The 25,545-nt window shown below is 35.5% G+C and overlaps 1 non-coding gene across 1 annotated transcript; it reads right to left on the bottom strand.

Moving 5' to 3' along the window:
* Nucleotides 1-22,813: 22,813 nt before the first annotated feature.
* TRNAN-GUU (transfer RNA asparagine (anticodon GUU)) lies at nucleotides 22,814-22,885 on the bottom strand. Its single transcript has one exon. It is a non-coding gene; the product is annotated as a tRNA-Asn (tRNA).
* Between the last annotated feature and the right edge of the window lie 2,660 nt (nucleotides 22,886-25,545).

Raw genomic sequence — 25,545 nt, 5'->3', positions numbered from 1 at the left:
CTGCTATTCAAATAATTTAATTTTCTAGTAAATTAATGTTAATATCTAATTGTTTCAACAGATGGACATTATTGCGTGAAAATTTTGATATAAGAAAACTGGACATATTTTTTGTGTGGACATTTTTGTTTTGGACCTACATCTAGTGTGGAATTTTTTATCATTGGATCTAATATCGACTGGACATTCATGTAATGGATATTCTACGACGGACATTATGACCTGTAAGCGGTAGGAATGATCATCAGTAATAGTGAGTGGTATTGATTATGATGGTATTAATGGTAATTATTTTACTTAAATGAAGTAACAGAGATTATCACGATTTTGACGAGTAATATAATTAAAGTTATTCTAAAGTAAGTTATAAGTTCCAAATGGCTGTATCATTGTACATATTAACAGTTTGGTTCCATATAGGTAGACCCACCATTACGCTTTGTAGTTTTTTTTTTTCGATATGCATTTCGTTGCTATGGTAACTGTGTCACACTTATACAAACTATTAATTGTTGTTAAGAATACAGAGAGCAATAATACAGTATTTACAGAACCAGCCTCATGATCTAGTGGTCAGAGCTTTTCGCCACAGTTCATGATGCCCCGTGTTCGATTTCCGGTGAAAGCACAGGTGTTTTAGATTTTTCCGTAAAGGGAACTCCTCTTGTATTCGTCAATGATCTGGAATATATGTTAAGTCTATATATATAAGACCTCTCCTGTCTTTACGTAACCATAATCATCCCTAGCACATCACCGCATCGGGACAACGTAAAGTGCCCGAACCACAGAAGTGCTACACTTATACGCCATTGGCAGGAGAGAAGACCAGAAATGTCTAAAGACAATCTGGTTGCACTGAAAAAAATAAATTGCAATGGTTTTGCTCCCTTGAGTGCTAACATTTGCAAAGCGAAGTGATACGAATATGTTTATTCTGTTTTTAGAGCCGAAACTGTCCTCTCAGGATTCGCCACAATGTTGATTAAATTATATCCAATTTCTTTGCAACTTAATTAGCACTACAAAATATTATATGAAGGGTTGAGAGCTATAGTGGGCCAAGCTTAATTTATTAAAAACGGAGATTGCAAGGGTTAAAGTCGAATGAATACCATAGTTTAATGCAGATTGACATATCATTTATTTTTAATGTGTATACTTTATATTACTTGCTATATGTTTCCATTTAATTATGGTAATAACTTCATTTTAATCCTTGTTTTCTACGGTTTTAGCAAATGGCGCTTGGCCCACTATGGTTCTGAACCCTTCATATGCAGGGTTTTCACGAACTTCCTGGACTTCTTGTAAACTAGAGCTTCACTCACCTACTTTTGTACTAATTTCGGTCTATCCGATCGCTTTGTATCGGTAATTGCATCTGTTTTCTCAAATTTCTTCACCACTTTACGAAATGATTTTATAAAGCAATGTCCATTTATCAATCCGCGTAACATTCGAAATCTTTTCAATGATTTGGGATAATGTCTACTGCAAACGTAAAAGCATTGAACGAGGTCAATACGAACTCGTAAATGGAAAACCATTGTAAAAATTATTGATGTCGGTATTCTTAGCCATGCGTGTTCACATAAGCGTGACACAGTTACCATAGCAATGAAATGCATATAGAAAAGAAAGAATATTTCTCTGGTGTCCCGTTTAGAGGGATCGAGAAATAAGTGCTAATTTAAAGTATAAATAATGGTTTTATAACATAACGTTTTGTACAACTTGATGTAAACTCTCTCTGAGTTTCGGTGAATGGTCAGTGCAACTCGATGTGTGCGTCTCGAGCTATCCTGAAGACATCTAAAATGTACTCAACCTTCTGCCAAGTGTTCCATAACATTTGTGGGGTGATGAGCTGCATTTAAAAAGCGTTGTCTCAGTTTTTCCAAAGACTCAACTATATCACGTTGGTACACAACACTTGTCATAAAGCCCCAGAGGAAGGTCAATGGGCGTCAAGTCAGTTGACCTAGGTGACCAGGCAAGGGTTCTCCTCTTCCGATCAACCTATTGGGAAAGTTTGCATTCAAGAAGCCACGCACTGCTCCCCATGCTGCTGAAAAATCGATTCTGGGAGGAGTTGATCAACAAAAAAAGTTCTGCAACATGTCCAGATACAAATTCCCTGTGACTAATTGCCTCGATGAAGAAGAATGGTCTAATGACGGAATGTTCTACTGAATGGCGCCAGGCTTGTTTTCAGGATAAATGCTAGTGCGTATGCGCATGAACATGCAACTGTTTTTAAACCAATGTTGTATAGACTTGGACAGTTTCTGCATCTTGTCAGATGTAAATCAAAACAATATTTCCTTCTGATTTTGAATGGTTAGCATTTGTTTCTCGATCCCTCTAAGCAGGACACGGTGTATTGTATCTCTATGGAACCAAACATTAATACAGGGTCCGGCATTTAATGTCTCCCATTTTAAGTTGGTAATTATGCATGCATCATTTAAGGGGGGAGGCTTTGATCATTGTGATTGGGTCTAAATGGCCTTGGATTTAGTTAGCCATGAAAATTCGGCCTTTGCAGCAGCGCATTTTCTGCGTAGAACATTATTTATCAAGAAAGTCAATTATGGCTGTACAGCGCAAGTTTCGATTGATATTTGGCGATAATCGACAACATAGAATTGCAACATTGAGAAAAATAATCAGTCGGTGGGTGAGTCAGTGGCGTGAAATCGGATCTGTTCGTACGAAAACAGCGCGGACAACTCAAAATATTGAACGTGTGAGAATGGATTTCCAGAGGAGTCCGTATCGTTCAGTGACAAGGCATTCCCGAATTCTGAATGTGTCGGATAGAAACATGCGAAGAATTCTGCACGTTGATTTGCATTTTCATCCATATAAACTGCAGATTACACAGAAATTAACAGCCGCAAACAAAACTGCGTGCTGCTTTCCCCGGGCGACTTCTCTCCAGGTTCGGTGACAGTCAATGGCCCTCCGTATCCCCAGATCTGACTGCACCAGACTTCTTTTTGTGGGCGTACCTGAAGGCTAAGATCTACGCTCGTAGATTACATGGTATCAACAGCTTCAAAAATTCAATTTCTGAGGAAATTGCTGGCGTCACGTCATACACTTTGCAGAGAGTAATGATTAGTGTACAAAGAAGATTACAGCAATGTATTGACGCTAATGGTGGGCATCTTAAGGATGTAGGTTTAATTAAATAAAAGACAATAATCTGTAAATCCAAGCCTAACAGTGTCCATTGTTTGTAATTTATTTAAACAAAAAATATGTTATGGTATTTTGAAAATGGGATACGTTAATTGCCGGACCCTGTATGTACAATAAAATGTACAGTCATTTTAAACTGAGAACTTACTTTAAAATAACTTTATAATACATTAATACGGATTGATATGGAACTGATGATGATGATGATTATTATTATTATTATTATTATTAAATTTTATTTCTCAAAGTCTTCTCGGGTGTAAAGAAAAACTACTATTAACATGTCAGAGACTGTCTGACATTACCTAGTTCCAAAAATAAACTAAAATCGCACTTTTTTCAATTCAGATTCCTTTCAATTGAATCGGTCATTGCAGAAAGGGGATAAGTCATGAAAAATGCGAAAATGAGTTAAGAGTGTCATTGCTTTCTCCAGACCTAGACACACATTTCTATACAGAAATGGGACAAATTTACACATTCTCAACGCAGAGCAGAGTACCATACGCAGCGCAGTCATTGCAGAAAGGGGACAAGTCAGCGACTTATCTTCTTTCTGCACTGACTGACTGGACGTGACGCAACTGAGTGCCGCGCGCCTAGTAAGTTACGCGCCCATCAGCTGATAAGGAAAATGACAGAAAAGCTGGAAGTAGTGAGTGACCCAGGGGAAGAAAACTGTGTTATTAGTGGTAAACGTAAACGCAATGAAATGAACTACCGCAGAAATGTAATTAAGAAAAATAAACTGAAGGGAGTGGAACATGTCAATTGGATTGGGAAGACTGTAGCAGCTCGTACGACAGGAGAACAGTGTGGGTAAGAAGCAACTCATTGTTTATTAGACACTATGTATTAGCTAACTCTGAACACATTTGATTGAGTAGATGGTATTACCGTTTCTATCGTATTGTTAGTCAGATGTTCAGATAAAATGTGGAAAGAAGGCTACGATTTCGATTATTTCACTTTCAGTCAAAGATTTTTTTAGCTATTAGATATGATGTAATACTTCTCCTGTGTTATGCGATTTTTATTGTCCAAGAAGGATAAATTAAAATATTTATTTAGCCTATACATGGATTGAAATTACTTTATGACTCTGATGTGAAACGGCATACTGAAATAATCACATTAATCACAGTAATACATTACGTAGTTACGTACTATCATGTTTCTTTTTATGTAAATTACAGATGCAAGAAAAAATGTTTTGAGAATCTTAGCAAGGAAGATTTTAATCATGCGATTACAACAATGAACTCCTTCGATACCAAAGATGAACAAGATCTTCATTTACAAAGATTGATAGAACTTCAAAAAATAAAATCAAGGCGTCTTAGGTCTGAGAATGGAATTCTAAGGAAAGGTTCATACAAATACTATTTTATTAAGAGTGATAGTAGTAAGACGGAAGTGTGTAAGAAAGCCTTTGTTAGTTTGTAAGGCATTGGAAAGAAGCAGGTGGAGCGACTATGTAATTTGCTTTATGAAGGGAAGTCTCCAAAAGACAGAAGGGGTTCAAACGAAAAAGCAAACACCATACCAGGAGAAATATTACATCTAATTCAGGAACACATTGAGTCATTTCCAACTAAAGAAACACATTATTGTGGCAAAGGGGAGAAATATTTGGATGCTCGTCTCAATGTCAAACTAATGTATGACCTGTTTATTACCAAACACCCTGACAGTGGGGTAAAATATAAATTTTACCTTCAATATTTTCATGAAAACTTTTCATTGCGCTTTGGGCGACCACAAGTAGACGTATGCAGTAAGTGTGAGGAGCTTGGAGTTAAGATAAAATCCTCAAACTTATGTGATTCTCTCAAGAGAGTAGCTGTTGTGGAAATGATGGTCCATAAACGACGTAGTAAGAAATTCTACAATAAAATCAAAGAAGTGGAGGAAATATGTAAAGAAAGAAATGATGTTCTTGGAATCTGCTTTGACTATATGCAGAACCTTCCTTTGCCCAACGTTCCGGTACAAGAAATGTTCTATTACAGACAACTTTGGGTCATCAATTTCAATATTCACAACTTGAAAGACCATACGGCGCACTTCTATTCCTATCATGAAGGTATAGGCCACAAATCTCCAAATGAAGTGTGTTCTCTTTTTCTGAACTACATTGAAAATTATGTCCCTTCTTCAGTCAAGGAATTTTATCTTTTCTCTGATAACTGTGGAGGGCAAAATAAAAACCATACCGTAATTCGATTGCTGCTTGCACTGACTCAAATGGGGAGATTCAACAAAATCATTCATTATTTTCCACAACGAGGCCATTCATTTCTTCCCTGTGACCGCGACTTTGGTGTAGTGAAGCGCAAACTAAGGAAGACAGACAGGGTATATGTGCCAGAACAGTACAATACCTTGATCCACCAGGAAAACACAAACAACAGATTTTCTGTAGAATCAGTTACTACTGATGATATTTTGAATTTTAAATGCTGGTGGCCAGAGCATTACAAGAAAACCACCTGCTCATTAGACACACTGGGGAAGAAAGGGAAAAATAAGAAAATGTTTTCTCCAACACAATTTAGTGAATTTGTTTACTCTAAAGATGATCCTGGATGTGTAACTGCCAGTGTGGTCATTGGTAGTGAAATGAGCAAACACAGATTCTGTATGACAAAAACAGGTACTGGACGCATGGTAATGCCTACACAAAAGGCATACAATGGGAAAATTCCCATTAATACGAAAAAACTTGGAGACATATCGAAAGTGAGGCAATACATTCCATTGGAACACTCTTTCTTTTACGAAGAGATCCTGAACTGGCCATCTTGTGACAAAGAATCTACAGAAGACGTGGCTTCCAACATCCAACAATACACTCTGTAAAAATTTAAACAAATGATTTTGTGTAGTAATTTGTTGTATTTTTAATTTGTGTATATATTATTGTGCTCTCCTATATGCAGTTTTTGAGTATTAGTTTAAAAGTACAGTTTTAATTTAAAAGTGTAATATAAAATCACGTATTGGTACATTTCTATAGTAGGATTAATGATTAAAATGCAAAAATAATTATTTAAATGGTGACAGTAATGTAGTAATTACACAAAAAAGCATTGTTATCATTGTAATTATTACCATTTAGTTTGTTTTCAAATATTACATTAGCCCAAATTTGCAAATTATTATTTTTTCCTTTATGTTGAACAATTCCTTGCAGAAAGGGGATAAGTCATGGTTCGATAAAACAATTTTAAACAAAAGTGTTTGAGATGTCAGATGTCTAACATGATGTATTATACTTCACTACTCATAAACAAGGTAAGAAAAAATATTTATGAGGATTGCTCCGGTATTGGAAGAGGAAAACAGTTTTTATTGATTATCTCAAAAGTAAGATTTTATGACTTATCCCCTTTCTGCAATGACCGATTCAATTGTAAGTCCTTTTCTCTGCCATAGTTTTATAATATATATTTCTGTCCACACCTGTGGAGTAGCGGTCAGCGCGTCTGGCCGCGAAACCAGGTGATCCGGATTCGAATCCCGGTTGAGGTTTACCTGGTTGAGGTTTTTCCGGGGTTTTCCCTCAACTCAATACGAGCAAATGTTGGGTAACTTTCGGTGCTGGACCCCGGACTCATTTCACCGGCATTATCACTTTCATTCATTCCGACGTTAAATAACCTAGATGTTGATACAGCGTTGTAAAATAACCCAATAAAATAAACAAAAATATATATTTCTTTTTCTCCCTTTTCCTTTTTTTATCACCAGATGAATTTATTATCATACCCCCTTTTATTGTGGATTTTATTTATATGTATTTTTAAATATTTTATTACATTCCATTTGTTGTATTATTCCTTACGTTTTCCCTGTTGACTATTAGTAGTAACTGAGTTGCTTTTATTATATACCTATCTTTAGATCTGTATTTTACTTTCTTTTTATATTATCGTATTATTTTCATATTGATTAGTATCGATTTTATTATGCTGTTATTTTTGTAATATATTAGTACTCTGTTCTTTAACCTTTTGTTAAATTTCGCTGTTTGTATAGTTTGTGACCTAGTAGAGTCTAAAAGAAGGCCTTATGGCCTTAACTCTGCCAGTAAACATAAATAAATTATTATTATTATTATTATTATTATTATTATTATTATTATTATTATTATTATTATTATTACTAATCTATAGTCATATTAGCTGTTATAGGCTAACTGGAGTTTGGACATTGCCATTTTTGCCTATTTTATTCCTGTGTAGGAAATTAAGGTACCGGTACTTAATTCAAAGGCTATGTTAGATCGCTGAAAAGCTTCTGTGCAAGTGTTATAATGTTTATAAATGTCTATTTTAATGAATAATAGACTATTTTATGAATAATAGACTATTTTATGAATAGGGGGCTAGTTTCACGTATTTTGAAACATTTTGTATGTTACTAATTTTGACATTTAGAATTTTCCTACATTACAGTGTTCGAAGTGAAATGTTTTATAACCAGCTATTATTTTTACCTCTAGTATTAATTCTCTATTATTGAGGCAGCACTCTTACAATATGCGCGCATGTGACGAAACAGCCTCTCTAATAATGTATCGAGATAAACATGACGTTACTTTGGCGTGATGGCTTTCTTCTCATTCTACAGTACGATTATTTAGTCCTGACACTCGCAGAAGATGTGCGTCTGGGTCAGGCGAGTTTTAGTTACGCCAAGGGATGTTTGGGTTAGTCACTCGCTTGCCTTCGGAGAGATCGGATGCCATGCGTGCAGTAGAGCAGTATGTTTCTAGTACAATTAAGCTGTACTGCATTCCTTTACCGACCACTCGCCCTTATCTCTACTCCAGAACTCTCCCTACCACTCCTATTACTTCCCCTCTTTCGCGTCGCTGAGCTGTCAGGACTAAACAATCGGTCTGTACATTTGTATATTGTAACTCGAAATAAATTGTCACGTGCAATGTGATTAGTCGCTCGGTATGCTAACAACTCCATAAAGCCAAAAGAAAAGTGTTCAATGTGCTAATGAAGAAATGGATTCGTAGAGACGAAAGTTTCACGACAGACGGAAGAATGATTTTCTGTTAGTACTGCGAAAAAGAGCAAAGTTTTACTACATATATTTCTGACATTTTTTAAAGTATGAAATAGCGAAATTACAGGTTCAAGCATGCATCAATCATTTGGAGGCAGCAGATTTTATTAATGCAATAATATTATTTAAATAAAATCAAGTTTCAAGTCTTCTTCATTTTTCATGTACCGGCAATATTAAGCATTTTATTCAGCTGAAATTCCTGAGCTGTAAATTGTATGATTTTATTTTGAAAATTGGAATTTCAGATTTTATATTTCTTTTTAAACGTGTAAGTAAAATTTGAGAAAGGAATTGAACTATTTTATTTTTAGGCTATTCTTTTGGCGTCAATCCATTTATTAACTCATTTATTTTATAAAGAATTAGATTAGTCGTTGGACTGAAGAGTGGCCTCATTTTTTCACAGATGAAATTTGGAAAGAAGTGGCATTTCAAGCGCCATAAAGAAGATGCTCATGTTAAAACTGCAGTGCAAAAAATAAGTGTATATTTTTATAATTTATATATCCATTATTCACATTTTAAGTAATAATTCGCATTTCTGTGCCTATTTGGCAAGTGTTTAGTGTATATTTTTTACTATTTTACCCTTTGAAGTGTCTATATGTCCGAGCTCAAGCTGTAACATTTTTAATTAGTTATTTTACGATACTTATCAAAAGCTGTGGTTATATAGCGTTTGAATGAGGTAGTGATAATGCCAGTGAAATGAGTCCAGGGTCCAGCGCCGAAAGTTACCCAGCATATGCTCTTAATGGGTTGATGGAAAACCCTGAAAAAACGTCAACTTGGTAATTTGTCCCGATCAGGATTTGAACTAGGGCCCGCTCATTTCATGGCCAGGATGGCTAACCGTTACTTCACAGCGATGGACAATTTCCTTTACTAGCATGGAGCATAACATGAACCATCTCCGAAGTTGTGCTCCGGTTTTGGTTTCAATCACGCTTGGACTCTTTATTCGAGTTCATTTTAAACTTAAATTTTTCCCAACTCTATAGGAAAATCCTAGACAATCCCAGACTTCCTCACACTTATATTGGCACACTATCATCTGCCGGCTGAAGCGCGAAGGATTTCTTGTATGTTTGTTTGTTTTGATCAATTTATTTTATGTATTGTAATAGTTGTCTAATTGTATGCTGTTCTGCATTCTGTTTCTTACTCGTATGTGTTACTTGGTTAAGTGGAAGAGAAGTTCTTTTGTTCTTAACTCTACTAGGCAAAATGAAGCTGTTACTTATCTTGCTTCTATTGTTATCACTTCTATTCTTTAGTCGGTCTTGTGGTATTTTACCATTTGGTTTATACCTTATAATTTATTTGGGTTGTCTTTCTTTTTCATTCGGTTAATATACTTGTTACAAGTTTTCATTCGTTCATCGACTTTTTGTTAAATTCGTATCTTTCTATTCTCTCTTTACAGTTTCATTTTTAATTTCGTTTAATAAAATGCATGCTTTTACACATCTGAGAAACATCATATCCAATGCTTTGATTCTTTGTTTTTCCTCTTTCTATATGTTCATATTTTTGCTCCATACATTAATTATGGAGTTACGATTACTTTGTAGGACTGCCTCCCCGTGTTTTTCCTTTCAGAGAGCTTTTAGTTTTGACACACATGGATTTATATCGATACAATTCATTATCTGAATTTTTATCTGCTATACAAGGTACGGCAGATGAATCGGACGATTTTCAAATGGAAATAACTCAGTAGTTACTGTATGTCTATTACAACAAATCTATTACTGCCAAAATAGCTGGGTATATCGATTGTCTAGTTTAAAAGTGCGACAACTCAAAAAAACAAGTTTTGAGATATCTTCAGTTGAAAGTTTCAAATAAATCACCTAGAAAGGAACAGATTTCCGGTTCATAACCACGACAATTAGAAATGAGTCAGTATTCAGGACGAGTATATCACAATCTTCCAGTTCATTATTAATAGATTTCAAAATGTACTAATAATGAATTAGTAAAGTCCATAGTTATAATTACTTCTAAAGCAGTTTATTTCGTTCTTTTTGGTTGTAAATATGACATCTCCATATTGAATCGGAAAGAGCTCCGAAAGGGGCTTTCAGTAGTATAAATAAATAAAAAATGGCAATTATTTAGCTGTCACACTTCTGAACTGGACGATCGATATATGCAAATTTGTTGACATACATTAAGATTGTCTTGAAAATTATGTCCTTCAAATGGTGTCCGTCTCTCTCTATGCACTCTTCAAGTCTTTTCCTGAAGTTGCGAGTCGCTCTTTCCAACATTTCGTCATCAATGTTGGCGATTTCCTGGCAATGGCAATCTTCAAGTCATCAGTTGTTTGGGGCCTGCTTAGGTACACTTCGGACTTCAAGTATCCCCACAGAATGTAGACGCAGACGGTAAAGTCAGGCGAGCTGGGAGGCCAGGGAATATTGCCACGCCGAGAAGTGATGTGCCCTGGAAACAGGCGCAGAACTGTCATTGAATTTTCTGCCGTATGAGCCGTGGCACCATCTTGCTGAAGACATACAATTTGTCCTTAGACAAATAGACGTCTATGCAGTTCTGGTTGAAGGAATGTCGTCAGCATTTCGACGTAGCGTTCACTATTCACTGTCACAGTGTTCCAATTCTCCTAAAAAATGTGGGCCTATGACTCAGTATATAGACACAGCACACCAAACTGTAACCTTTGCACAGTGAAGCGGACGCTCGTGTAGTTGGTTAGGATTTTCGGGGGCCCAATATCTAAAGTTCTGCTTATTAACATAACCATTTAAATGGAAATGTACCTCGTCACTCATGAACATAACTTCGTCAGTCAAAATTTCCACCATTCTCTCGGCAAATGTCCTTCGTTGGACATAGTCTCCCTCATTCAATTGCTGAACAATAATAAGTTTATATGGATGAAACTTAAGATCTGAATGCAATATTCAGCGCACAGAACGTTCCTAAAGTCGCAGTGCTATAGCCTGTCGTCTAGCTGATCGATGTGGACTCCTCGTAACAACCACTGTTACTCGCTCAGTGTTATCTGGCGTTCGTACACTTCGAACGTGTCCTGGTGGTTTCTTCGTGCAAGCTGATGCTGATAATCGAAAGTTTTATACCCATCAAATATGGTATTTCGAGCAGGAACGACTGCGTGGCGGCCAACATTAAATTGAAGATGAAAGGGTACGCTGGATTTTCACAACTGAATTCTTGAAAAATGTCTCGATAACGAAAGCACGATGCTCCGAGCTTCTTACTTCCATGATTACACAAAATGGCATCAAAAATTGTAACAAACGACTGTCGACCGATATCCATAACCTCTCATGTTGCTGAGTAAACGGCCTTCTAAAACCGTCCGATTCATGTGCTGAACCTTATATTTCATTATAATTACTCAAAATGGAACACTGTTCCAAATTGAAATCATCTATAATTATATTTGTTATAATGGAATGCTTGTCACAGAATGTCATAATCAGGGAACGGATTTATATGGACTAAAAATATATGAAATATGTAAATATATATGTAGTTATTTTTACCAAAATATGGAATTAAATATGGATTTTTACCAAAATATGGAATTAAATATGGACTTAAAATTATAAAAAAATGACTATGTACGTTAAATATTGGTACATTTTAATCAAACTAAACAAAAAATATAATGGACGTACCTTATCTTCCAATGTAGTTTCAACAAAACACAATTTTTATTGTCTGTTACCATAACAATAGGTTACAAACATTTCTTTCAAGTGCTGAAAAGTGAATCTTCTTCTATTGTCTCTGAGGATAGATTTATACTGACTAAAAGAGCGTTCGACGACACAAGAAGTAACTGGTACATAATTCAATTTCACAATGTCTGCTGGGGATAAGTCCAAGTTAATCTTCACTGTTGATTCACCACTCATCACAGCAACAACCTTTTGTAGTTCTTCATATCCAGGGTTTTTTGAAAGTACAGTGTCCACCTTAGCTCTTACTGCATCTGCAACTTTACCTCTACCACGATTCAGTTGTTCCACAGTACTATTTATAATTTCAAAACTTTCAGATAGTGAAAGGTGCCTATTTTGGAGACTTTTGAGCGTTTTTATGATGCATGAAAATGTATGCTGAATGTGAGTTAAGTCATTCTTCACACTTATGTCACAGGTAACTGTTTTCGCAGTATCAATTGAGACTGCATCTTCAGAGTCCAATGCAAGGAGAACATTGTTAATAGAGTCTATATGTTCGGCATAATATTCAACTGCTTCTAGCCATGTACCCCATCTAGTTAAAATTGGCTTTGGTGGCAATGGAATTTCAGGGTACATTTCTTTCAACACGTTAACTCTACTGGGAGCTTTGAGAAATACTTTTTTCACTGATGAAATCAACAAATCTACTTTAGGGAAATTGTCTCTGACCACTTCTGCCACACGATGAAATGCATGCGCCACACAAGTAAAATGAGTCAATTTAGGATATACAACAGATAATGCTTGTCCAGCTTTGACCATATAAGGGGCAGCATCGCTAATAAAGAATAACACATTATCGTACATAATACCCTTTGGCCACAGGATACCCATAGCTTCGTTGAACAGTTTAACTATAGTTTTGTTATTGCACTTTTCTAGAACATCACAATGTAAAAGAATTCGTTCAGAATATTGTTCACTTAACAAACCGATAACTACATTACCAACAAGTCTACCTTCTTTGTCGGGAGTCTCATCAATGGAAACCCAAATTGAACTATCTTTAATTTCATCTCTTATCTTCTGTATTGTCTCATCGTAGATGGATGGAGCATACGTCTTCCTAAGTGTTGACTCATCCGGGATTGTATGTTGAGTATATTTTTCAAGGAATTCCCTGAAGACCTTATTCTTTAGTTTGTAGAGAGGAATATCAGCAGAGATGAGAGAACGGCACAGGTCGATGTTAAACTCAGATCTTACATTCGATGTTGTTGGTTGTGTTAAAAACAATTGTCTCTGCTTGGAATTTAGTTGTTTGTTGGCCTGATGTTTACTAGTTGTAATGTGTTGTTGCACCAGGAACTTTTGTGTAGATGATACTGCACACTGACACAAATTACAAAATAATATTTTATTGTCAGTTGATAAACCATCTTCTTTAAATTCTGAAATGTAACTTGTTAGTTTTGATTTTAAATCGACTGAATGACGTACTTTTGGCATATTTACCGTCTTTATAGTATGATTTACAAAACTGAACCTATGTGTACTCTGACTGGCATTTAACTGTTGAGCTGCACAACTGAAGTCTGTTAAAAATTTTAAATTAAATTAATACAGTTTTGTAACTTACTTTCCCATTGTTGATAGGACTGCTAATTTTCAAATAACTCTGATGTTAAAGGGATTACTGAACATGTGTTTAAATCTCTATTGTTGAAATGTATTTTTAAAAGTTAATGGAATTTTGTTTTGTTTTATTGTTAAACCTAATATAATATGGACTGTTTTATATGAAATATGGAAAATATATGGAAATTAACGAAAATATGTACTAAACTCTAAAATATGGAAAAATATGGAAAATAAAAGTAGGATTTTTCAACCCTACACATTGTGAAACATAAAGATAATGCAAAATATAAATTATATTAGCTTTATAAGTAAATATGTATTTACATATAAATCCTTTCCCTGGTCATAATTCTAGTTATATTTAAAGATATTCTTACATTTAAATTTATACTAAATTCATGCTGTGAGTAAACAGCTCATTCGAGATATCTTCATTTTCTTGTATTATCATTATCACTTAATGGTCTACGAAGAATAAGAAGTTTAATCTTAGTTTTATCTGTATTTCCGTTTTAATTCTAATTTTAATACCTCTAATTAAGTCATCCAAATATAGGCTACATTGAAAATGATTGGGTATAAGCTACAGTCTTCTTTTACGGCTTCCTCAGTAAGTATTTAATTTTGTAGTCTGCTTCCTTGAGAATAGATTGTTATCAGTATGCACAACTCCATTTGATTAAATTTATTTCATTGTTATAACCAGTGAAGTATACAGAACTTAAGAAAAGCAGAAAACTTGGTATAAAAACTTGAATTATAGGATTCGTCTAAGCTTGAAAATATCCTGGATACATCATCTTTTCCTGCGTGAATAAGATGAGAGAATACGCTTTCATCTAGGACTGCAGTTTGGAACTGTAATAAAGGAACAAATATTCCAAGTCGTAACAAAGATAGCAACAAACAAGTACAGGAACAAAAAACTGCTTCACGAAAGAAGAATGAAATAAAGAAGAGAAGGAAAGAAAATAAGAATGGGGTCAAGGCATAACGCTCCTGGTTGTGTCAGAGAAGAAGAGAATGGGAAAGGAAAATGTACATCCAAAGCGAACATTAGTTCCATCCTAAGGGCATCACCATAACAATTATAATATTTTAAAAGTAGCACTCAACGGCTAACTTCCAAGCACAGTTCTTAGAAAACAAGGATGTTCCGACCTCCTATATATTTCGTCTTCGGAAATGATGATGATAATGATGATGATGATGATGATAAGATTTTTTTTTGCTAATGGCTGTTACTTGACTTTTCGTCAGTCACTCATATGAAGTCAGTTATGTAGACCAATTTACCAACACAGTCGTTGCCCAGGGTGCGCTACACCAGTGATAAGATGAGTGATGGAGATTTGTGAGAACGTCACAGGGGAACCAGAGCTCCCTGAGAAAACCCTGTGCTCAACACAAGTTACAAATCAGAGGTAGACTGGGGATCGAACCCGATCCACAGCATTATCAGTCCAGCGATCTAGCGACTAGACCACTTTAGCTGAATAATAATAATAATAATAATAATAATAATAATAATAATAATAATAATAATTTACTTATGGCTTTTAAAGAACCGGGAGGTTCAGTGCCGCCCTCACATAAGCCCGCCATCGTCCCTATCCTAAGCAAGTTCAATCCAGTTCTTTATAATCATATCCCACCTCCCTCAAATCCATTTTACAATTATCCTCCCATCTACGTCTCGGCCTCCCCAAATGTCTTTTTCCCTCCGGCCTCTCAACTAACATTCTACATGCATTTCTTGATTCGCACGTACTTGCTACATGTCCTGCTCATCTCAAACGTCTGGATTTAACGTTCCTAATTATGTCAGGTGAAGAATACAATGCGTGCAGTTCTGCGTTGTGTAAATAATAATTACCAACAATAATAACAAATATAATAACAATAAGTAATCCTGATAATAATAATAATAATAATAATAATAATAATAATAATAATAATAATAATAACTTATGGTTTTTAAGTAACCCGGAGGTTCATTGCCGCCCTCACATAAGCCCGCCATCGGTGCCTATCCTGAGCAAGATTAATCCAGTCTCTACAATCATATCCCACCTCCCTCAAATCCATTTTAATATTACCTTCCTATCTACGTCTCTACCTCCCCAAAGGTCTTTTTTCCCTCTAGTCTCCCAACTAACATTCTGCATGCATTTCTTGATTCGCCCATACTGCTACAAGTCCTGCCCATCTCAAACGTCTGGATTTAATGTTCTTAATTATGTCAGGTGAGGAATACAATCCGTGCAGTTCTGCGTTGTGTAAATAATAACCAACAACAACAACAATAATAATAATAATAATAATAATAATAATAATAATAATAATAATAATAATAATAATAACCAACAACAACAATAATAATAATAATAATAATAATAATAATAATAATAATAATAATAATAATATGCCTATAAAGTCAATTTTCGACTAGTTGCCAAACTTCAAATATTTAAAATTATACAGTTACCACCAACGCGACAAACACCACTATCCTACCGAAATGGTGTAAGATTTTTATATATCTTCACCCTAACTTACATATAAACTCAAATAGAGCCATCCAGCATTTCGGAGCACCAGGAGAGGTAAGGAAATTGGGAACCTGTCTGTCTACTGGATCTGTCATAAAGAGCTACCATTCAAGAAAGTACGTAAGAAAATTTTCACCTCGTTTTACATTTCAATGGTAGTTTCCTCCCTAATTATTTTCTTTCTTATTCCCTTTCCGTATTTGTTTCTTCTGTTCTTTATTCGTTCAGTTCCTGAAATGGACTGTGCGCTACATTTCTGAAAGACAGTAAGGGTGAATTTACTTCCGATATTCCTGTCCTTTCTCACCGCTAAATACACTCAGGGACAAAAAAACCGGACACTTCTATATTTGCTTGTATTTTGTTGCCAATTATTTCAAAATGAAACAAAACCCATTTAAACAAAATAATGTTTCATTTAGCACCTTATACGACAACATTTGAAAAAAAAATCTCTGATGAGAAAATTTACAAAAAATTACAAAGGGCGTATAACTATGACATCGTTTGGTCTGTTTTTTTTTTCATTTTATGGTGCCTTAAACATTAAAAACTCTTTTTAGGAACGGGTATTACCCCCTCTGGCTTGAATAACTGCATCCATACGTCTTGGCATGCTCTCAATTTGGTTAGTAATGTCTTCTTGAGGAATAAGTTCCCATTCTTCGCCAAGTGCTCGCCTTAACTCTTGTAACGATTCTGGTCTCGGTCGTCTATTCTTAACACACCGTCCCAGCACGTCCCACACGTGTTCAATTGGGTTCATGTCTGGACTCCTTGCTGGCCATGGAAGAACATGGGTTCCCACTTCTTGGAGATAATCTCCGACCACATGAGCAATATGCGGCCGTGCATTATCATGCATTAAAACAAAATTATCGCCTACAAATTGGCCAAATGGCACAACATGATCAGCCAAACATTCATTTATATACCTATCAGCTATTAGTCTTCCATTTTCAACAACAACCAACTCTGTACGAGCATCCGTACACACTCCTGCCCAAACCATCACTCCACCACCTCCATACGGCACATTTTCGGAAATGCAACACTGTGAAAATCGTTCTCCCCTCATTCTCCAAACTCTTTCACGTCCATGAGGTGAGGACAGATTGAAACGGGATTCATCGGTGAACAGAACACAGCTCCACTGTCCATTTCTCCAATCCCTGTGATCATTTGCAAAACGCAATCGTTCAACTCGATGCATCCTGAGAAGTCTGGGACCAGTTGCAGGTCTATTTGATATCAGTCCACTTGCTTTCAACCTCCTTCTAACTGTTTTGGCCGAAATTGGGCGTCCATGCATGTTAACAAATTGCTGGGCTACACTAGTAGCTGGCAGGTTGTGCTGCCTAAGAACTCTCAACACCATATACCTGTCTTCATTTGGATTTGTAGCTCTTGGACGATCCGAACCTGGTCTTCTGGTATATTCTAGGGTCTCTCTATACCGTTTTATGGTATCATGGGTTGTGCTTCTAGCCATATTCATAACATTTGCAATGTAACGTACACTGCGTCCATCATCGTAAAGGGCTACAGTTCGAGGCCACATCTTCAGGTCGCATCTTGTTTTAAGACAAATGTTACAACCCCACTTAAACTCAGAAAATGTAAAAATAAAGAAATAACGAAGATAACGATAATGAAGCACAAAATGGTTGAGACAAAATTGTTATAGCTGAGACTCCGAAAGCAAAATTGGAATATTTTATTGTAATGGCTTGTTTATAAAACAAAAAACAATCAACAATGTATATACGTCTCCATAACAACAGATGGCTACAATAATATTGTATGAGAAGATAATGTTTTGCAAAATACCAGCAAATATTAAAGTGTCCGGTTTTTTTTGTCCCTGAGTGTATAATAATAATAATAATAATAATAATAATAATAATAATAATAATAATAATAATAAGACCGAAACTTTGGCAGAATGCGTTTTTAATTGTGTTAAATCTATCTTCATTTTGAAAGTAAATCTGTACGAATTATACCTTTGTGACTGAAACGCCTGAGTTTTATATTGCCCTTTTCTGCCTTTTTTAATATAAATGCCTAATTTACAAAATAAATGTTTTTTGCCTTTATTTTATTATTTATCTATTATTTGTTAATGTATTATTAAAAACTGCCTACAGGTATATTTTAATTTATTTCTATAACCGCTACAATGAAAGTGATTTCACCGATTGTATATTATTATCTTTTAGTCAGTTCATATTCTCTTTGCAAAGAGTGCTGCCGTGCAAAAATATATAACAGTAAGCGTTTTAATTATCGCTTGTGTTTATTTGACAAGACAACAATGAGTGCGAATCTAACTGTTATTTTTAACGGTTATTTTTCTTTCTGTTTCCATTGCGACGTTGATGTAGCTATCATATTTCATATCGCAACATATCAATACAACTATAAACAAAAATGCACTTTCCAAGACTACTGGGAAGAAGATTTCTTTGTTTCCAACAGTAATTGCAAACATCGAGTCGAAAATCAAAATTTGCATTTGACTTAGCCTATGTAAAGCTTTTCTTGCTGCCGAAATCTCTTTGTGGAAAGTGCAAGTTTGTGAGACTAGTGCAAGGTTTTTGTAATTGCCTTTTATTGCGTATTTTAGCTATTTATAATGCTTTTTTGCTTTCCTATTTTAGCTATTTATGATGCCTTTCTGCCTACCCATTTTAATGATTCATAATGCTTAAACTTTCGGTTTCTGTTAATAATAATAATAATAATAATAATAATAATAATAATAATAATAATAATAATAAAATAATAATGGTTTATTTAACATGGCAGAATTAAAGCCATACGGCCTTCTTTAACATTCTGGAGTAAAACTGCGATACAAAAAACACTATTAATACTAATTTCACAATGTAGTTAGAATTCAATACTTGGAAAGTAGCATTCGGTAATTAATGTTTCCCCATTTCCGTGGCTTTCCTATTGATCTACCCGATTTGTAATTCCTAAACGCAGGTCTACATTAATTTATGACACGAATCAAATATCTGAAACTTCACTTCTGAACAAAATGGAAGTCTAAAATAATGTTTATGAGATGATCATCATCCTAATTCTTCTCTTCCTTCTCTTTTTTTTATTATCCAATTTAATAAATCCTATTTCACCCTGAGGTATATTAGGGTTATAGTTGGCATCAAAATACATATTTTATAACCAGTAAACAAAAGTAAAATTATAATATGAAATTGTGGTCACAGTTACAATTCACATGAATTATGTAGAAGAATGCACCTTAATGAAAAATGGATCCTGTTAAAGATTAATGAGATGTTTGAGGAATAATCAATGCAAAAGATATACAAGAATGTCTACCCGTTTCAGAGTAAATACGCGACCTTAAAAATATAATCAATAGTATACATTAATATAACAAAGTTTGACTTTCACTTTCAAATTAATACTTAATTCATGAACAATGGAACAGTTAAGAGTAATAAAAGGATATTACAAGCAATGATTTACGGTTACAAGTTACATATATGATTCAGGAACAAGTACAATAATTAAAATAATAACATAAGTAATGGACTTATAACTAACGAATAACTAGATTCTTGAAGGGCAATATATAATAGTAGGGGCAATACAAAAGATTTACGTTATCCTTCTCTTCCCTTCCTGCCATCAACACTGACCTCTCTATTCCCAAGGAGGGAATCATATACCAGTTACAAATTTAGATAATCTTCTTATAGGCCTATTTGTCTAGAACTTTCAACATCTCTCTTACCTATGCCGATATGTTTACATTCTTCAGCTTTTCGTGTAGTTCTAGAATGGCCCATTCATAAACTATGCTCTTACAGTTGAATATAAATAAAATAACTCAAATCCTTTATATTTTATTGCGCATTGCCAGATAACACACCGGTACCGTATTTATTCTCATTTTGCAACGCGTCTCATGGACTTCATTCTTTCGCTCTTATTTTTGTAATTTTAAGATTTAAGACAGCCAAAATTATTAAATGTTAAATGTTATGTTTTATTTAACGACGCTCGCAACTGCAGCGGTTATATCAGCGTCGCCGGATGTGCCGGAATTTTGTCCCGCAGGAGTTCTTTTACATGCCAGTAAATCTACTGACATGAGTCTGTCGCATTTAAGCACACTTAAAGCCAAAGTTATAAAATTATAGGGTAAACTAGGGTCTGTTGGACAGTTGGGCATGTTGGACACTCTGTACTTTAACGTGTTACCACGCCACTTGTGGGCACCACATTCTGCTAGAAGTCAATGACGAAAGTAGCCACGAGTGGGGCTACTTCCGTCATTGACTTCTAGCAGAATGTGGTGCCCACAAGTGGCCTGGTAACACGTTAAAGTACAGAGTGTCCAACATGCCCGACTGTCCAACAGACCCTAGTTTACCCTATTTCAAAACTCTACAATGTAGTATTTGCGAGGTAATTTGTAGTGTTTTCTAGGATATCTTACATTTCTTTGTCAGTTGCAAACATTAGTGAAATCAAAACATTTTTCTTAATTATAAAATTAGTTTTATATTAGAGACGGTATTAATATTTGTATGACAGTGGCGACGGTGTTGACGTGATAGTGGAGGCAGTGTACTAACATGATGGTTGAGACGGGTGTTGGCAAGATGGTCTGAACGGGTGTTGACAAGATGGCTGAGCCGGATGTTGTCATTATGGTTGAGACGGCGTTGACATGTTAGTTGAGGTTAGTTGAGAGGTGTTAACATGTTGGTTAAGAGGAATTGACATGTAGGTTGAAACGGTGCTGACATGATGGTTGAAGCGATATTAATAGTTGAAGCGATTTTGATATAGGCCTAATAGATGAGGCGGTGTTAGCATGAAGGTTTAAGCGGTTTTGACATAAAGATCGGTTTCGTCGTTAACAGTGATGATGAAATATTTAAGTAAGGTTAACTTGATTTATTATAGCGATTAAAATGTAACAATTTATTATCACGATGGTGATGGTTCTTATGCAGTAGGACCTAATGTCTGTAAGTTAATAATGCTGATACGAGAAGTTAGTTAATAGTTACATGCCACTTTTAGGGATGTTTACCTTGTTTCTGCATGTAATCATTGAATTCTAATACAAAGTATATTAAACAAATTCCATCTCACCATGTAACAGGTTGAGTATCATTCCTTAGATGTTAGCGACTTCGGATGTAGAAGAATAATTTTAAATTGGACCAGATTTTTTCAACGTCATTAAGAGCTTTATAACTCACGCGATACTTCTGCAACTTTTACAATTTGTGTTTAAATTACTTGCAGCTTTGTCCTTTACGTAACATTGGTAACAGAATTCACGCATGAGTGAATTATGTACTCATGTACCTCAGCTGAAAATCTACCCAGTATTGACTAGTTCATAAATTCGAAATGTTACATGTCCCTTATATATAATCTAATTTAACACATAACATGATGCAGTGTCAGTAACAATGATTAGGCACAAATAGCCTATTATAACAAACATGTCCTCCTTCCGATCCTCCGTTGTCACTTAACGAAAGCGAGTTAGAAAAGGTTAATCTAATAGCGAATACTGATGTACATAAATAATATCTATGTACATACTTATACAGAGCAGATTCTTAGGTATGCTATAGATACGGCGTTCGGAAAATACCGCCCAAGAAGCAAATGAGTGGATTAAACATGTAAGGAGCTTAAATCCTACCCCCTGTAATTCCTATGATGTGGCTGACGCACGCGGCTGACGTAGTGCGTCTGACGTTCACGGCTGATGCATTAGTAGGCGATTCCTATGAAACGTCAGACGCGTGCGGTCTTTTGGTAGTGAGAGGATACTTGCACAATGAGTGAAAGCGATTTATTGTTATATTTGAAGAACTAACATTCTAAATATGCGAAGTTCCAATTTTTCAAATTTCATTTTATTCAATCTAAGGAAGGAACATCCATAAGAGAATATGATACTAAATTGTCTTTGTCGTAGCTCAACTGTAAGAGATTCATTCGTGCGCCAAAAGACGGTGTTATAGGTATCTCAACATGCATTTCACAATGTGTTTTTCATCAATATCTCAGAAAGTTGTTTTTTGCACTTAGCACATTTAGAATGTTAGGACCTCATTTGCTATTGGAAGGAAATGAAGGGGAAGAAATTCTACTCCAAAAAATAAATGAGGAAAATGCTGAAGTATATCCCATATTTAGGACAAGGCGTGAGGAAGGTTTTTACAACACTAATTAATCGGCACATGTTACAAGATGACACGATATTTCTGGCTAAACATTGCTCAGTTCAACTGTGTTCTCGATCTGATCAAAGACGATCCCAAGAAAGATTCTTCAAGTAGATATCTGTACTCTATAACTCTTGACGAAAAGTTAGCCATAACACTGAAGTATGTAAAGTGAAAATACTTTATAGTAGTATTTTTGTAATATATTTAATCAATTTTTTCTTGCAAAAACTGTAAGTAAAAATATTTTATTAGTATAAACTGTAGTGTTTTAATCAATTTTTATTTTTTAACACTGAAAAACAATCACAGTGATTCAAAATTTTCCGGGTTTCAAATCCCGTGTAGTCATACGAGTCACGGACGGTTGAATGATTGAATAATTTCGAGGGAAAAATTGTTCCAGAGCCGGGTATCGAACCCGGGACCTTTGGTTTAACGTACCAACGCTCTACCACTGAGCTACTCGGGAACTCTAACCGACACCGATCCAATTTTTCCCTCTATATCCACAGACCTCAAAGTGGGCTGACAACCGTCAAGCAACCAACTTCGAGTGCACACTAACTCCGTGTGACTTAAATTGTGGTTTTCTGTTAACGAACAGTGACGTGTATTATGCAAATCAAGATTTCAGGTATAACTCCCTGTAAAGTTGATTTGAATAATTTCGAGGGAAAAATTGTTCCGGAGCCGGGTATCGAACCCGGGACCTTTGGTTTAACGTACCAACGCTCTACCACTGAGCTACTCGGGAACTCTAACCGACACCGATCCAATTTGAATGATTGCTGATATTTAACGTTGAAGGTAATGATCATGTCATCCAACTACTAGTGATTGTTGATGCTGAGGGTTCCGGTGGAAAAATGATAGGATTTGTGTAGCGACTTTCCAAATCAAAAACAATCTGCGGTGATCTCATTTTCATCTCATGAATCAAATTTGATCTCAGTTTTTTGAAGGACATCGCAATACTTTAATCAGTGTCATCATCGCGATTCTGATTCAAACTGTCAATTATATTTTTTTCTATCGATGCGCCTATCCTCCAGCAAGCCTATAATTTTTTCGTTGTTTCTTTGGCTTTTACTCGGTAGTCGAAGTGAATTCACCGTTATGTCCATATTCTGTGTTGAAGTATCATTTGTGATTTGAGAAGTTGATGGTGCACCAGCATCCTCCGTTGCAGTGTCTTCCATCATTAGTATGTCGTCTTCTTTGATGCTTGTATTGGCACAGTGAATATTGGATAATATTCTTCTGTGAAATTAAAAATAACAATTTAATTGTTAATTAAGTTTACATACTACACTACACAGTTTATCGTGGCTTAGACTTTATTATGAACTAGATCCTAATGAATCACCACCATCTAAAAATCTTATACCACTTGCTAGGGGAGATGGTTTTGCGAATATTGATGGGTTTTATGTGCGAGATTCATTTTCGAAATATTTCAGTAGTCACGCAGGGACAGTACCCTAGCAAAATAATCGAATTACTAGAACTCGCTATTTTTCTTACCTCTCTCGACAAATTCTCCTATTTCTTTCCAAGCATTGTCTTTAACAATTTGGTCTTTGTAGACTGAGCTTGCGACATGAAAGACGCATGGAAACTTCGACACCATTTCGACCAGTTTTTCATCTTCCAGAACGGTAAATAAATCTACTGCTTCAGGCATTATACAGCAAGGCAAGTGGAGACTCTTTTCTCCCAGACGCGCTGCTGCTGCGTCTGTACTGCTCTCGAAGGGGTACAGCCGCGCGGCTCAACTTGCACTGCGGTCGACGCAAGCGGCTGACGCAGCATAGGAATCACTTCCCTAACATTCCATTGTAGCAGTGTAGTGCGTCAGACGCTATCCGTCAGCCGCGTGCGTCAGCCGCATCATAGGAATTGCACCTTAGGCTTGCTGGAGGATAGGCGCATCGATAGAAAAAAATATAATTGACAGTTTGAATCAGAATCGCGATGATGACACTGATTAAAGTATTGCGATGTCCGTCAAAAAACTGAGATCAAATTTGATTCATGAGATGAAAATGAGATCATTGCAGATTGTTTTTGATTTGGAAAGTCGCTACACAAATCCTTTCATTTTTCCACCGGAACCCTCAGCATCAACAATCACTAGTAGTTGGATGACATGATCATCACCTTCAACGTTAAATATCAGCAATCATTCAACCGTCCGTGACTCGTATGACTACACGGGATTTGAAACCCGGAAAATTTTGAATCACTGTGATTGTTTTTCAGTGTTAAAAAATAAAAATTGATTAAAACACTACAGTTTATACTAATAAAATATTTTTACTTACAGTTTTGCAAGAAAAAAATTGATTAAATATATTACAAAAATACTACTATAAAGTATTTTCACTTTACATACTTCAGTGTTATGGCTAACTTTTCGTCAAGAGTTATAGAGTACAGATATCTACTTGAAGAATCTTTCTTGAGATCGTCTTTGATCAGATCGAGAACACAGTTGAACTGAGCAATGTTTAGCCTGAAAAACTCCCGAAATATCGTGTCATCTTATAACATGTGCCGATTAATTAGTGTTGTAAAAACCTTCCTCACGCCTTGTCCTAAATATGGGATATACTTCAGCATTTCCCTCATTTATTTTTTGGAGTAGAATTTCTTCCCCTTCATTTCCTTCCAATAGCAAATGAGGTCCTAACATTCTAAATGTGCTAAGTGCAAAAAACAACTTTCTGAGATATTGATGAAAAACACATTGTGAAATGCATGTTGAGATACCTATAACACCGTCTTTTGGCGCACGAATGAATCTCTTACAGTTGAGCTACGACAAAGACAATTTAGTATCATATTCTCTTATGGATGTTCCTTCCTTAGATTGAATAAAATGAAATTTGAAAAATTGGAACTTCGCATATTTAGAATGTTAGTTCTTCAAATATAACAATAAATCGCTTTCACTCATTGTGCAAGTGTCCGCTCACTACCAAAAGACCGCACGCGTCTGACGTTTCATAGGAATCGCCTACTAATGCATCAGCCGTGAACGTCAGATGCACTAAGTCAGCCGCATCATAGGAATTAAATTTCTACAACATAGGAAGAAAACATAGACAAAATGTAAGGCCTTTCGGA

This window comes from Periplaneta americana, chromosome 4 (assembly GCF_040183065.1).
Source record: "Periplaneta americana isolate PAMFEO1 chromosome 4, P.americana_PAMFEO1_priV1, whole genome shotgun sequence".
Classification (NCBI taxonomy): Eukaryota; Metazoa; Arthropoda; class Insecta; order Blattodea; family Blattidae; genus Periplaneta; species Periplaneta americana.
Note: the sequence above shows the minus strand (reverse complement) of the source record. Positions and strands in the feature narration are given on the sequence as shown.